We start from the raw sequence: 14,276 nt of genomic DNA on the forward strand, positions 1-14,276 counted from the left end.
GAGGTGCCCCCCTGGCCACGTATATAAAGGAGTGGAGGGGGAGGGCCAACCCTCCTATGGCGCGCCCTGGGGAGTTCTACTTCCACCGGGAGTAGGATCCCCCCTTCCATGTAGTAGGAGTAGGAGAGAAGGAAAGGGAAAAGAGAAGAGAAGGAAGGAGGGGGCGTCGCCCCTCCCCCTAGTCAAATTCGGACTAGGCCTCGGGGGGCGCGCAGCCTCCTCTCTCTCTTTACCCTAAAGCCCAATAAGGCCCATATACTCCCCGATGAATTCCCGTAACTCTCCGGTACTCCGAAAAATACCCGAATCACTCGGAACCTTTCCGATGTCCGAGTATAGTCATCCAATATATCGATCTTTACATCTCAACCATTTCGAGACTCCTCGTCATGTCCCCGATATCATCCGGGACTCCGAACTAACTTCGGTACATCAAAACACATAAACTCTTATTACCGATCGTCACCGAACGTGAAGCGTGCGGACCCTACGGGTTCGAGAACTATGTAGACATGACCGAGACTCGTCTCTGGTCAATAACCAATAGCGTAACCTAGATGCTCATATTGGCTCCTACATATTCTACGAAGATCTTTATCGGTCAAACCGCATAGCAACATACGTTGTTCCCTTTGTCATCGGTATGTTACTTGCCCGAGATTCGATCGTCGGTATCTCAATACCTAGTTCAATCTCGTTACCGGCAAGTCTCTTTACTCATTCCATAATACATCATCCCGCAAGTAACTCATTATTTGCATTGCTTGCAAGGCTTAAAGTGATGCATTACCGAGAGGGCCCAGAGATACCTCTCCAACAATCGGAGTGACAAATCCTAATCTTGATCTATAACAACTCAACAAGTACCATCGAAGACACCTGTAGAGCACCTTTATAATCACCCAGTTACATTGTGACGTTTGGTAGCACATAAAGTGTTCCTCCGGTATTCGAGAGTTGCATAATCTCATAGTCATGGGAACATGTATAAGTGCATGAAGAAAGCAATAGCAACATACTAAACGATCGGGTGCTAAGCTAATGGAATGGGTCATGTCAATCACATCATTCTCCTAATGATGTGATCCCGTTAATCAAATGACAACTCATGTCTATGGTTAGGAAACATAACCATCTTCGATTAACGAGCTAGTCAAGTAGAGGCATACTAGTGACACTCTGTTTGTCTATGTATTCACACATGTATTATGTTTCCGGTTAATACAATTCTAGCATGAATAATAAACATTTATCATGATATAAGGAAATAAATAATAACTTTATTATTGCCTCTAGGGCATATTTCCTTCTAAGGTAATACTAGCTATGGCAGGTTTACGTTGTTGAGATTTATGATTGTTGAAAAGCATTGCTCGATACTGGTTCTTCAGGGTGAAAAATCTAAATGGCCTTCGATTGAGTTAGTGACGACGGCGATTGAAAACGCCGCTCCCATACCGAAGGGTTGCTGTTGAAGAATCTCCGCCGTCCAGGTGTGTCATGGAGAATGAGTTTGCGGATCATGCTTCTATTGCTGTAGTTTTCCCCAATGATATACAAGGATCGATTAGCTTTGTTTTTTATTTTCATTTGTCCTTGCGCGAGGCATATATTATGGTCTTCATGATTAGCTATTAAGCTGGTGTGTTTTTGTGTGTGTGTTGTGTGTTGATCGTGTGCATGCTAGCTATGCAAGACCCAGTGTGTGTCCCAATGTGTTTGTATCCTCTTGATACTTCATTTTGAGTTAATAAAATCTATTTACAAAAAGAAAAAAAAAGATACAAACTTAAATCACATGAATTTGAGTCGGATCAAGCAATGCAATTGTAATGTTTTTATTTGTATGTTATCATTATTCTTTTTTCTTGTGAGGTTATATGTATTAATCTTGTGAGTACGGAACGTATTTAAATTGTTTGGTAATACTTATGTATTCTGCAAAATACAAATTTTCTTTTCTATGTGGTTTTTAACACTTTTTTATGTGGTTGATATGCTACAAAAATAGGCTTCATGTGGTGCGGCTCTTTTTTTTAGAAAATGTGGTGATTCCCTATTTTTTTGAGCAATTCACATGGACGTGCATATCATACGTGTACGTGGACCAGTCCGCTTGGTATACTTAGGGGAAAGACATTAAATAATGCCATTGTGGCTTAGGCTAATACTACTTTCATCAAACATGGTCATATCTTTTTTTTAGAAGAGGCCATCACACCAATTAGAGATTTCACAGGAGAAATACAATCCTCACTGAAGGACTATTACTGAGAGTATTGAAGCCAAAGTTGCAGCACACATCAGAAAAAACTCCAAACTCCGGCATTTTTATTCCCCCCCCCCCGCGCGCGCGCGCGCGCGCGCGCGAGCCGCGATTTAATGGCGCTAGCCTGTTCTAGTGAATATTGTCACAGCGGCTGATCGAGACTTCTGTTGAAACTAGCTCATTAAACACTTTTGCATCAACAACAATGACAGGAAGTAGGAACAACATCCGTTGAAGAGGCCTGGATTCATTTTGTGTCTATCGCAAATACGTTTTATTTTTTGACCTCATATGTTTATGATTCCATAGGTTTTCCCAACGCTGCGCAGTCAGCCTCAATGCACAGAGGCCCATAGTACAGCTTCTTAATTCAGTCATGCCCCACAGAACAGAGCAGACAAGCTCGCCCATCGCAGCTGCTACATCCTTTCCGCGCTGAGACCGTGTTTTTTTTAAAGATGGAACCGTGTTCTTACTCAAACGAGTAGTATTCTGTAGCACGGAAAAATTACAAAGGGAGAGCTGGTTCCAGCGCCGAGCCTTTAATGTCAAAAAAAATATTATATCTAAATACAAATTCCAGAATCTTTTATTGGTCAATCAGACATGATAAGTAATTATACGTCGGGCATAAAAGAGAGTTCGTAGCGAGAAATGGACTTTTATTTGCATCCTGGTGTCAAAGAGAATTTAGACAACGAAACGCTATATCTAAGCATCATGACACAACTATATTGTCGTCATAACGTGGTCTTTTTAACCCATTGGAAGTCAATCACACACTCTTTCTGTCCACACTTTTTAATCCGAGACAATAGCCTGATCATCTATTGATTCCAAATATAGATTTGGAAATTTTGTGAAACTTGTATTTGAAATTACTTTTTTTTGCACCATAGAGGTGCAGCGGTGAGCCCGAGGAGCACGCTGAAACTTCTCGTCCATTCACCTTCTTTAGTGAATTTCTTTCTGAACTTGCCCCAAAGAGAGCAGAGTGCGCGATGGCACGGGCTATATATACACATACAAAAGTTTACGTGTGTTGCAAGTCACGGGAAAAAACAGTCAAGCATAAAAAGCCTGGAGAGACTCCCTTTCTCCTCAGTGCAGCGCCTTCTAGATCAGCGCATGGATACTTCACCGATGTTCGCCGCTTATCCTCATTTCCACCCCAAGCGACAATACCACACCATCTAATACCTGATCAACAATTTGTTCCAGAGTATCTAGAAATTATGTTTGTTGCGTTCAATAGGAGAAGAGAATATTCATTTTCAGATAGTCTCTAGCTATGACCCTAGGTTGCAATGGGAGAACACCCCAACGTATTATGCATGAATATATGTCTCTCAGAGGGACTCGCCTTAACTGAAAGAACATCATTGCAGGGTTCAATCCTGATTGTTTGTTGAAGTACAGGGAATTGTAGATACAATGTAAGTGGTTACCCAGAAGAGAATAGACATCCGTAAACTTTCGTCGTTTCAAATTAAGACTAGTGCACCTTGTTCTACGGCTCCTTTAACGATCGTGTCACCTCAAATATGAATCTTAAAACCTACTTATTGTTAATCCAAAAGGAATAAACTCCTCAGTATAATATGTCTTCTTATCCATGCACCGTCAAAACCTAATTGATTGCAAAGTCTATGATATATTGGCCGATGTCAATGTAGGACAGTGAGAGAGCGAGTGAGAGAGTCTACATTCGTGGAAGTTAAAATGAAAGCGAAGAAACGTATGAGAATGAAAAAGTATGAAAAAACCAACAAGATATATTGCCATGCAACTCAGTTCCGTTTACTATGACACGCTCCATCATTGTCATATTGCTTTGCATGATCATGTAGTTGACATTGTATTTGTGGCAAAGCCACCGTTCATAATTCTTTCATACATGTCACTCTTGATTCATTGCATAATCCCGGCACCGCCAGAGGCATCACATAGAGTCATATTTCTTTGTGCAAGTATTGTCGTGGGTTTGTCACGGCAGATGTCCTTGTGAAAGGACTTAGTCGTGGAGCCATCGCTACGGGTTAGCTCAAAGGGGTTAAACCGGACAAGGGGACACGGGGATTTTATACTAGTTCGGCCCCTTCAAGGAAGGTAAAAGCCTACGTCTAGTTGTGATTGGTATTGCTAGGGTTTCGAAGGCCAGGGAGCGAATCCGCTTTGTCTGGCTCTCGAGTTGTTGTCTGTCCCTAAACCGCGGCCGGGTCGTCCCTTTATATACATAGGTTGACGCCCGCCGGGCTACAGAGTCCCGAAGCCGGATCATAAACGTATCCGGTTCGGTCTCTATCCTTCCTATCTTATAATACAAGTTATATGACTAGGTCGGTTTACATTTACAGGCTTTAACCCGCCTTTGGGCTTTGGGCCTTCGTGAAACGCCATCATCCTTGCATCTTCATGGGCTTCTAATCTTCAAGGAGTTAACCCGGCTACAGAAGGCCGGTTTACCTCCAGTAGTAATATCCCCAACATTAGGCCCCAGATTGATTTGAACTTGTTCATGTCAATCTTCTATACTTAGAAAAATTCTTCCCTCATATCTTCACCTTGATCTTGTAAACCGTCGTGACTTCATACTCCCAGATTATGATAAACCACCCTGACGTCATCTTTCCGTTGATGTCGACGATATCCTTCATTTAATGTGTATTCAGCCACCGAGGCGACACTTTTATTAAATTATCCATTTTTGGGCTCCTCGATTCTCGCACTTGCCGTTTTATCACTTTGCCTTATAAATAGGGGCAGAGGACCCCTTTCTTTTCTTTCCGCTACCCATTCATCTCTTCTTCTTCTTCCTCTCGACGACCCCGCACTCGAGCGTCGTCGTCATCTTCGAACCTCGCCTTTGCCTCGCCGTCAGCCGCTGCATCAACCTATTCGCACTAGAGTACCACAGCGCCCTTTCGCTGCTTCCGCGGACGCAGTGAGTCCTTTCCCCCTTCTTTCTCAGATCCATTAGGGTTTCCCTGTTCCTCGCGGCTCTTGCAGTTCATTGGAGCTTTTGGTGTTGTTCTTCCTTGGCCTGTACATGAATGCTTCGCACTTTATCATATCCATTGCCGTGGCTAATCTTTTGTTACTACCATAAATCCTTATGCGCAAAAGCTGATGTAGTCCTTCATAAACTGTTTCGGGCCTTACCCTTTTTAGGTCAAAATATTTTTGCTTTCCTGTCTTATCTTAGATCTGAAATTATCATATGTTTCTGTGAAATCTGTTTCTCCTCACGCCAACCTAGGCGGTTTAACTTTGTATAATCAATCTATACCATTAGCCCTCTGATAAACCGGAGGAGACCTTTACCTTTACAGTTATACTCCGGTTTAATAGTGTCTGAATACTCCTGTCCTTGTATTACCTTTTTTCCCTTATTGCATTAGTCTCCGGTTTACGCCTTTTCACATATCAGTATGTTTCTTGCTCCATTGTATCTTGCATATCATCATGCGTGATCTATAAAGCGGCCTTTCATTTTCAGCTTGTTTGTTTCGCAATGGCCAAACAATTCACTGCTTGCAACTGGGCTCATTCCCGGTTTACTGAGACTCATTTGAATGAGATGGTCAGCATTGGATCCCTGCCTAAGAAAACTGAAATCAAATGGCGAGTTCCAGGAACAGAAAATTCTCCGACCCCAAGGCAAGGCGAGGTGGTGGTCTTTGTTGACCACATAGGACGTGGCTTCAAACCGCCAGGATCAAAGTTTTACCGGGATGTACTTGCCAATTTTCAACTCATCCACAGATATTGGGCCGAATTCAGTATCCAACCTATGCAACTTCCAAGTCTTCTGTGAAGCATACTTACAAGAAGAACTGACTGCAGAACTGTTCCGGGATTTCTTTCACTTAAACCGGCGCATAGAGTTTGTAAATGGCCCGAACACAGAACTCGGTGGTGTCTCAATTCAAAAGCGGAAAGAAGTTGAATTTCCTCATGCCAAACGTCATAGCCACCCAAAGGAATGGAACCAAACTTGGTTTTATTGCAGAGACACTTCACCTGAAGACGAAAATCCCCTTCCAGGCTTTCGTGAGCACCGGCTTTGCAATACCCATCCGATGCCGCAACGTTTGAGCTCCGCCAAAAGGGCAAAATATGCCCCTCAACTCGCCAAACTCCGGGCCTTTATGGCCAATGGCTTAACAGGCGTGGACTTTGTGCGCTGTTGGATACCCTGGAGTATCTTGCCACTAGCCGGCATTTCGTTTAATGTGTGATTATACCGGTGAGGTTGATGACCCTCGATGCCATTGCAACCTTCAATTATCTGAGGAAAAAGTTCACTAAAGGTGTAAATAAGATTCTGAATGAATCGGAACTGGCCTGTAGTCAAACCGGTCTGAGTCCCTTCTATGCCAAGAACAAACCGCCTGCTGTAAGCATTATACTTCCTTTTCATCTCTAATATTTTTAGCTTATGCAACCTATAACCCTTCTTCCTGTGTATGTAGGGCGATGACCCCTTCTGGAAACTGAAAACCGTAGAGAAAGCGGCAAAGCCGACTGGGGATAAAGTGGTCAAGCCATCCCGCCCCAAAACCAAAGCTGTAAAATGGACGTCAAAATGGAAAACGGCTACCGGATCAACATAGAGCTTGATGACGACACTGATGATCCAGAAGTTGAGCTAGAACTTGACTCACTTGGCTCTCTTTTCATGCATCTCATTAACAATGATCTTCCTCAAGAGGACACAGAAGCTAGTCAAGCTGATGATGTAGAGGTAATTACCCTTTCCTCCGGTTCAGACTGTATGCCAACACAAAAAACTCACCAAGCAGTCCGGAAAAGTAAGCTTTTCTCATCCTCTTGCTCACTTGGATCCAACATTTATTTTGAAGACTCGGTAGCATGAAGCTCGTCGGACAACCCGACACAGTGGCCAGCAAGTCACTTCAGCTGGTTTACCTGATACTCCGGTTCGGAAGCGCTGGTCTGAGGTCTCTCCTACTTCTGACCATTCTTACCCCAAGGCAGGTTATTTCAGACAGCCTCTTAATCCATCCGATTCAAATTATCAGGTGACACCTCCTTCATCTTCTGGCAAATCGACAGCAACTCAACTCCCCCCTTTGAAAACTATGGCTGGGTAAGTTGTAAAAGCTTTTCCTTTCAATTCGTCATAAATCCTTTGACTAGGATGTTAATCCTCTTTTATTCTGTTTGCAGGGCCAAAGCCAGACCCAGCAAGAAAGCTCGGGCTACCAATCCGCCCGAAGACCCAGTTGCCGAAGAAGAAGAACCAAGAGGTGAACCGGAACAAACTCGTGAACCGGAAGGCCCTCATCCTGAAGCTACTTCTGATAACCCGCCCCTTGAAGGCCAAAATACTGATGAGCCAACAACACTAAGCCTGCCTGCGCCCGATGCTAACCGGCAGAACCAAACCGGGCTAGTCCGGTGAAAGATGCCTGAAATTCAACATCATCAACCAAAAATCCTGAAGGCCAAGGTGATGATGTTATTATTACTGGAATAGGCCATAGCTCTCCTGGCCATCCTGTAGTTTTGGCTCAACACAGTGCCTAAGAAGAGCAGGCTGCTAGAGAAAAAGGCAAATGGAGCAGTGATTTGGCAAGTTATGCTCATCTCAATGCAGAGGAGCTTCACTTTGGATTCTTGAATCGTTGCACGCAAACCGGAGATTATGAAGCCGGTTTGGTAAATTTGATGAAGGAGCGATATGAGGTATTTTCTTCCTCCTTTATATCTTGCTTCATGGCCTGAAAATGCTAGCCCAAATAGCCCCCAAGGGCCGGGTTATAATGTGAATCATAACCCGGGTCTTCGTAGCACTTTAAACCACTGATAAGAACCAGATTTACCCTTTAGCAAATAGATAGCTTTCTGCCGCGTATCCCTCAAAGGCCAGTTTTACTCTAGCAAGTTAATCCGGGTTTTAATCCATGCATCTGTTTTTGAATCAACATACGTTAGCCCCCAAGTGTTAAGGATAATGTTTACATTGTTCTGGAGACTTGTATAAATTGTAGCAATTTAGAGCAAATAGGCATTAGCCCCCAAGTACGAAGTGCATAACCTGTTATGCGGTTTGTACTTAGAATATGTACGTATTCTGTCATTTGATATATGTTCAATGTTTACAGTCTGATCTGAGGAACAAAGAGACCCGAATCATTGACTTGCAAATCAATGTGAAGTCCCAACAAGAAGAAGCCACCAAAAGCAAAGAGGAGCTGACGAAAGCCCTAGCCGCCATGGAAAAACTCAAAGAATCTTTCAACAAAGACCGTGCTGAATGGGAGATTGAGAAATCCGGTTTCATAAAGAGTGCCGAAGACGCCAAGGCTGCCTTGAAACCGGTTGTGGAAGAACTGGCTGGTTTGAAACGGCAAGTTAACGCCATGACTTCTGCAATCTTTGGTAAGTGTGCCCTTTATGTATTTGGTATAACTTGTGGAACCTTATCTTTGATCAGAATGCTGATGTTAAACCATGACAGGCACCCGGATTGCTCATCCTGGTACAGATATGCGCATGAAACTCAAAGCGGCATATACATTGGTTGAACAGTTGTACTCTGGGTCTCAGCGGGCTATTAGCACGGCAGCTTATAACAAACCGGCCCCAACTTTGATTAAAGAAACACTTGAGAAGTTGGCCATGTTACCAGCCCGTATTGCCGAATTGAAGAGGGCAGCTGCCAGGTCCGGAGCTTTAACCGCACTTATTCGAGCCAAAGCCTGGATTCCAGACCTTGAAGCGGATGATATCATTAAAGGATATCCAGTGTGAAGGAAGACGGTTCAAACTTTGATAAGATGACCTCCGGCGGCTGACCAAAGCAGATGCGGCCAGTAGCCAGCAAACTGGCCGATGATACAGACTTGTCCCATTTTCAACCGGTTTATGACGCTGAAGGGAAAAGACAGCCGCGACATCCATGAAGTTGAAGAACTTGTGCCTCCGATTCGTAAGCACACTTATGCTCCTGATATTAACCCCTCCAATCTTATCCATGAGGAAGCAGTATTTCAAGCTTTAACTGGAATCGATTGGTCGATGTTGATTTCCAGCGTCTGGGGAGGGATGAAGAAGTGCCCACACCAACTGACCTCAACCATCAAACCGTCCAGATGAAGTGTCGTAAACCGGCCGCCGGTTTACTGGCCACCGTGTGCCGATCTTGTAAAAAAATTTATGCCATTGAAGCCGCTTTGAAGGCTTCTTGTAATAGGATAGCCAAAACTCCGTTATTTGTCATGCCATCGAGCATGTTTTGTAATGCCTCATGACAACGTGTGCCATCCTTTGGGATATATTTATGCATAACCCATGATGAATTGTGTTCCTATGTTGAACAACTTAAAAGTGTCTCATTGGTTGACCAATGGTGTATACGGACCAATGATGTTAATACCAATCGGAACGTTGATAACCCCATCTTTGTACTACCGGTCTATATATTAAACCGGACTAGGATAACCACCGGGTTTTCTTTATAATACTGGTGATTTGGTCAAACCAAGACCGGGTCAATAAACACCAGTTTAGAACTGATCATATGACAACAACTTTGAGTTGAAAAAGCAAACCGGGCAAGGACGCTCGTTTATCAAAAAATACTTATGCACTTTACCAAATAAAATCAAAAAAGGAAAATATGCAATGCTTTTTATGAGCTGCCAGGCTCCAAATCGAGGCTTTTCATGGGCTGGCAGGCCTCTGAGTTAAACCATTTAACAAAGCCTTTTAAGATTGGCCTCCAATTAACCAATCATCGTTTTAACTTGACAAGTTCAGGGTCTTAAAAGATTGACATGTCAAACGTTCGATGGGTCATACCAAGGATTACCTGGACAGGAGTGGCTTACTTGATGAAGGCAAGGTTAACCGGGGTTTTAGGTGAATACACCAGGCTTCCAAGCCATGGCTTGATAGCCAATTACAAGGGTCCTTTCAAACTCTTCGTTGCTTTGCAAAAAGAGCCCCCAAGTAACTTTGTGAGCTGTGCTCAGTGTGTGCCCATGTTTGAGTCTGTGCTTTATGCAACGCTCTCTTTGGCTCCACATATTTTTCTTTTGTGGCCTAAATGCCTATCAATAGGTGTAGCATGGTGTGATACAACCAAGCCCCCTAGTGAGATCCCTTCGTGGTTTCAAAACCTATCAAGAGGTGTAGCTGTAGTTCAAATATGACTAAGCCCCCTAGTGATTTTCTTTATATCCACGCAACTGCTAAGACCGGATTAATAAAACTCCGCTTTGTCAGTTAACTCGTATAAGGCACACAATATGTAAAAAGAACAGATACCCCACTTATAACGGAGGCTCCGGTTTATTATATGATATATACACTGTCATAAATATGTACATATGAAGAGCCTATGGCTTCAAGTATAGTAAGGCCGAAGGAGAGCTATGTTCCATGGCCGCTTGGTCTCCCCCTCCGATTGACGTGAGTCTTTATGCTCTCGAACATCATGAGGTAGTAAGACCCGTTGTGCAGATTTTTGCTGACCACAAAGGGTCCTTCCCAAGGTGGGGATAACTTGTGCATATCAGTCTGATCATGGATGAGCCGGAAGCACCAAATCGCCTTCTTGAAAGGTTCTGGTTTTAACCGACGGCTGTGATAACGTCAGATATCTTGTTGATAAATCACCGATCGTGCTGCTGCAAAATCACGCTCTTCGTCCAACAGGTCCAGAGAATCCTGACGTGCCTTCTCATTATCAGCTTCAACATAAGCTGTCACATGGGGTGAGTCGTGACGGATGTCACTAGGAAGAACGGCCTCCGCTCCATAGACCATGAAGAAAGGTGTGTAACCCGTAGACCTATTGGGTGTGGTGTTGATGCTCCATAACACAGAAGATAGCTCCTCAACCCAACAACCCGGTGTCCGCTTTAAGGGAACCATAAGCCTGGGTTCGATACCACGTAGAATTTCTTGATTCGCCCTCTCTACTTGACCGTTAGATTGGGGGTGAGCCACCGATGCTAGATCAAGCCGGATGTGCTCACGTTGACAAAATTCTTCCATCTCCCCTTTTGACAGGTTAGTACCATTATCAGTTATAATGCTATGTGGAAAGCCAAACCGAAATATCACCTTTTCTATGAATTGAACCGCCATGGCTGCATCACACTTGCTGACTGGCTCTGCCTCCACCCATTTGGTGAATTTATCAAGTGTTACTAACAGATGGGTCTTTTTGTCCTTGGATCGTTTGAAGGGTCCAACCATATCAAGCCCCCAAGTCGCAAATGGCCACGTAATTGGAATCATCTGCAACTCTTGAGCCAGAATGTGCGCACGTCGGTCAAATTTTTGACACCCGTCACATCTCTTGACTAAATCTTTCGCATCAACATGTACCGTCAACCAGTAAAAACCGTGGCGAAAAGCTTTAGCAACCAAAGACTTTGAACCGGCATGGTGACCGCAGTCCCCTTCATGGATTTCTCTCAAAATCTCACAACCTTCTTGAGGAGAAACACAACGCTGAATTGCTCCTGAAACACTGTAGCGATGTAACTCCCCGTTGAGTATGGTCATGGACTTAGAACGCCGGATTATCTGTCGGGCCAACGTTTCATCGTCTGGTAACTCACCCCGGTTCATGTAAGCCATATAGGGGATTGTCCAATCCAGTATGGCATGCAGAGCTGCCACCAACTGAGCCTCCAGATCAGGAATAGCCAGATCTTCTTCGGTTGGCACCTTGACTGGCGGATTATGCAATACATCAAGAAAGACATTGGGCGGGACCGGTTTACGCTGGGAACCAAGACGACTTAAAAGCGTCCGCCGCTTCATTCTTCCGCCGGTCTATATGGTCCACCTGATAACAACCTTAAAGTGACCAGCCACTGTGTCCACCTCTCGCCGATATGCAGCCATGAGTGGGTCCTTAGAATCCCAAGTGCCAGACACCTGCTGAGCCACTAGATCTGAATCGCCAAAGCACTTAACCCGGCTCAAATTCATCTCCTTAGCCATCCGAAGACCGTGGAGAAAGCCTCATATTCAGCTGCATTGTTAGTACAAGGGAACAATAAACGGAGGACATAACAAAACTTGTCACCTCGTGGGGAAGTTAATATGACTCCAGCCCCCGAGCCCTCCAACTGTCTGGACCCATCAAAATGAATAGTCCAATATGTATTATCTGGTTTCTTTAGGTGCCTGTAACTCCGTCCAATCATTGATGAAGTCCACGAGTGCCTGGGATTTGATCGCTGTGCGGGGTATATATTTGAAGCCCATGAGGTCCAAGCTCAATAGCCCACTTGGCAATCCGGCCAGTTGTTCTCTGTTTGAATGATATTGAAAGTGCGTTATATCGACTAGAGGGGGGGTGAATAGGTGATTTTTATGAAAGTCTTCAAACGTGGAAGTTATGAAGACAAACAGTAGAGATATGCCTATTACTATGCAGCGAAGTTAGACTACACTAGGCAAGCCATGGTCAAGTATCAACAGAGTGAAAGCACAGTGACAAATAGCTGTAGTGTAATAAGGATCAGGTAGGAAGATACTATGAAGCCAAACAGATCATACACTCATGTTGTGAAGACAAAAGATAGAACAGACACGCAATGACTTCACAATGAGTGATCAGTAAGTAAAAGGAAGTGAAGATGAAACCAGTGACTCGTTGAAGACAATGATGTGTTGGACCAGTTCCAGTTGCTGTGACAACTGTACGTCTGGTTGGAGCGGCTAGGTATTTAAACCTTAGGACACACAGTCCCGGACACCCAGTCCTGAACACGCAGCTCAGGACACCAAGTCCTCACCGTATTCTCCTTGAGCTAAGGTCACATAGTCCTCGCCCAATCACTCTGGTAAGTCTTCAAGGTAGACTCCCAAACCTTCACAGACTTCGTTCACTGGCAATCCACAATGTCTCTTGGATGCTCAGAACGCGACGCCTAACCGTCTGGAGGATCCACAGTCCTCAAGTGTAATAAGTCTTCAGATCACTCAGACAAGAAGACTTAAGTGATGCCCAATTTACTCTGGCTCTGGGTGGTTAGGGCTTTCTCCTCGCTAGGAATTTTCTCTCAAAGGCTTCGAGGTGGGTTGCTCTCAAGCCGACAAAAGCCGTGCACTGAAATCTGAGTAGCCAACCGTTTATGGTTGTAGGGGGTGGGCTATTTATAGCCACTTGGCAACCCGACCTGATTTGTCCGAAATGACCCTGGGTCACTAAGGAACTGACACGTGTCTCAACGGTCAGATTTCAAACTCTCATGGCAACTTTACTTGGGCTACAAGCAAAGCTGACTTGTCCGGCTCTGGACAAGATTCGCTCTCATTGTCTTCACTCGAAGACATAGGTTTTTGGTTTAGGCATCACTTCAGTCATTCTGACTGGTTCTCCTGGACCCCACTTAACAGTACGGTGGTTCCTATGACTCAACACAAAAGAAAAAGAACTACGAAAGATCTAAGTCTTCGAGCTCCATAGGCTTCATAACGTGTCTTCTTTTGTCATAGTCTTCAATGTGAATATCTTCATATACCACCTTTGGCTTCAATGTCTTCATACATTTTTAGGGGTCATCTCTGGTAGTAAAACCGAATCAATGAGGGACTTCTACCTGTGTTATCCTGCAATTCTCACAAACACATTAGTCCCTCAACTAGGTTTGTCATCAATACTCCAAAACCAACTAGGGGTGGCACTAGATGCACTTACAATCTCCCCTTTTTTGGTGATTGATGACAAACTAGTTGATGTTTTCAACAGGGAATATAGTCTGTGAAATTGTAAAGGATAAGGAATTGTCTTCATAAGTTGCAAGGGCTCCCCCTGAAGATGTGCATATAAGTTAATTTGCTTTTGGAATGCAAATGCACATGGCAGGTTGTACTTGTGGAGATCCACTTCAGCTTATGATGACAATCCACTATGCATGTGAAAGTATATGAAGATAATGACATGCATAATGGAAAATGGACGTCTGCAGAATGAGATAAGTGCGGAATTTATCATCGCACATGCGGAATT

This window comes from Triticum urartu, chromosome 7 (genome assembly GCF_003073215.2).
Source record: "Triticum urartu cultivar G1812 chromosome 7, Tu2.1, whole genome shotgun sequence".
Taxonomy (NCBI): domain Eukaryota; kingdom Viridiplantae; phylum Streptophyta; class Magnoliopsida; order Poales; family Poaceae; genus Triticum; species Triticum urartu.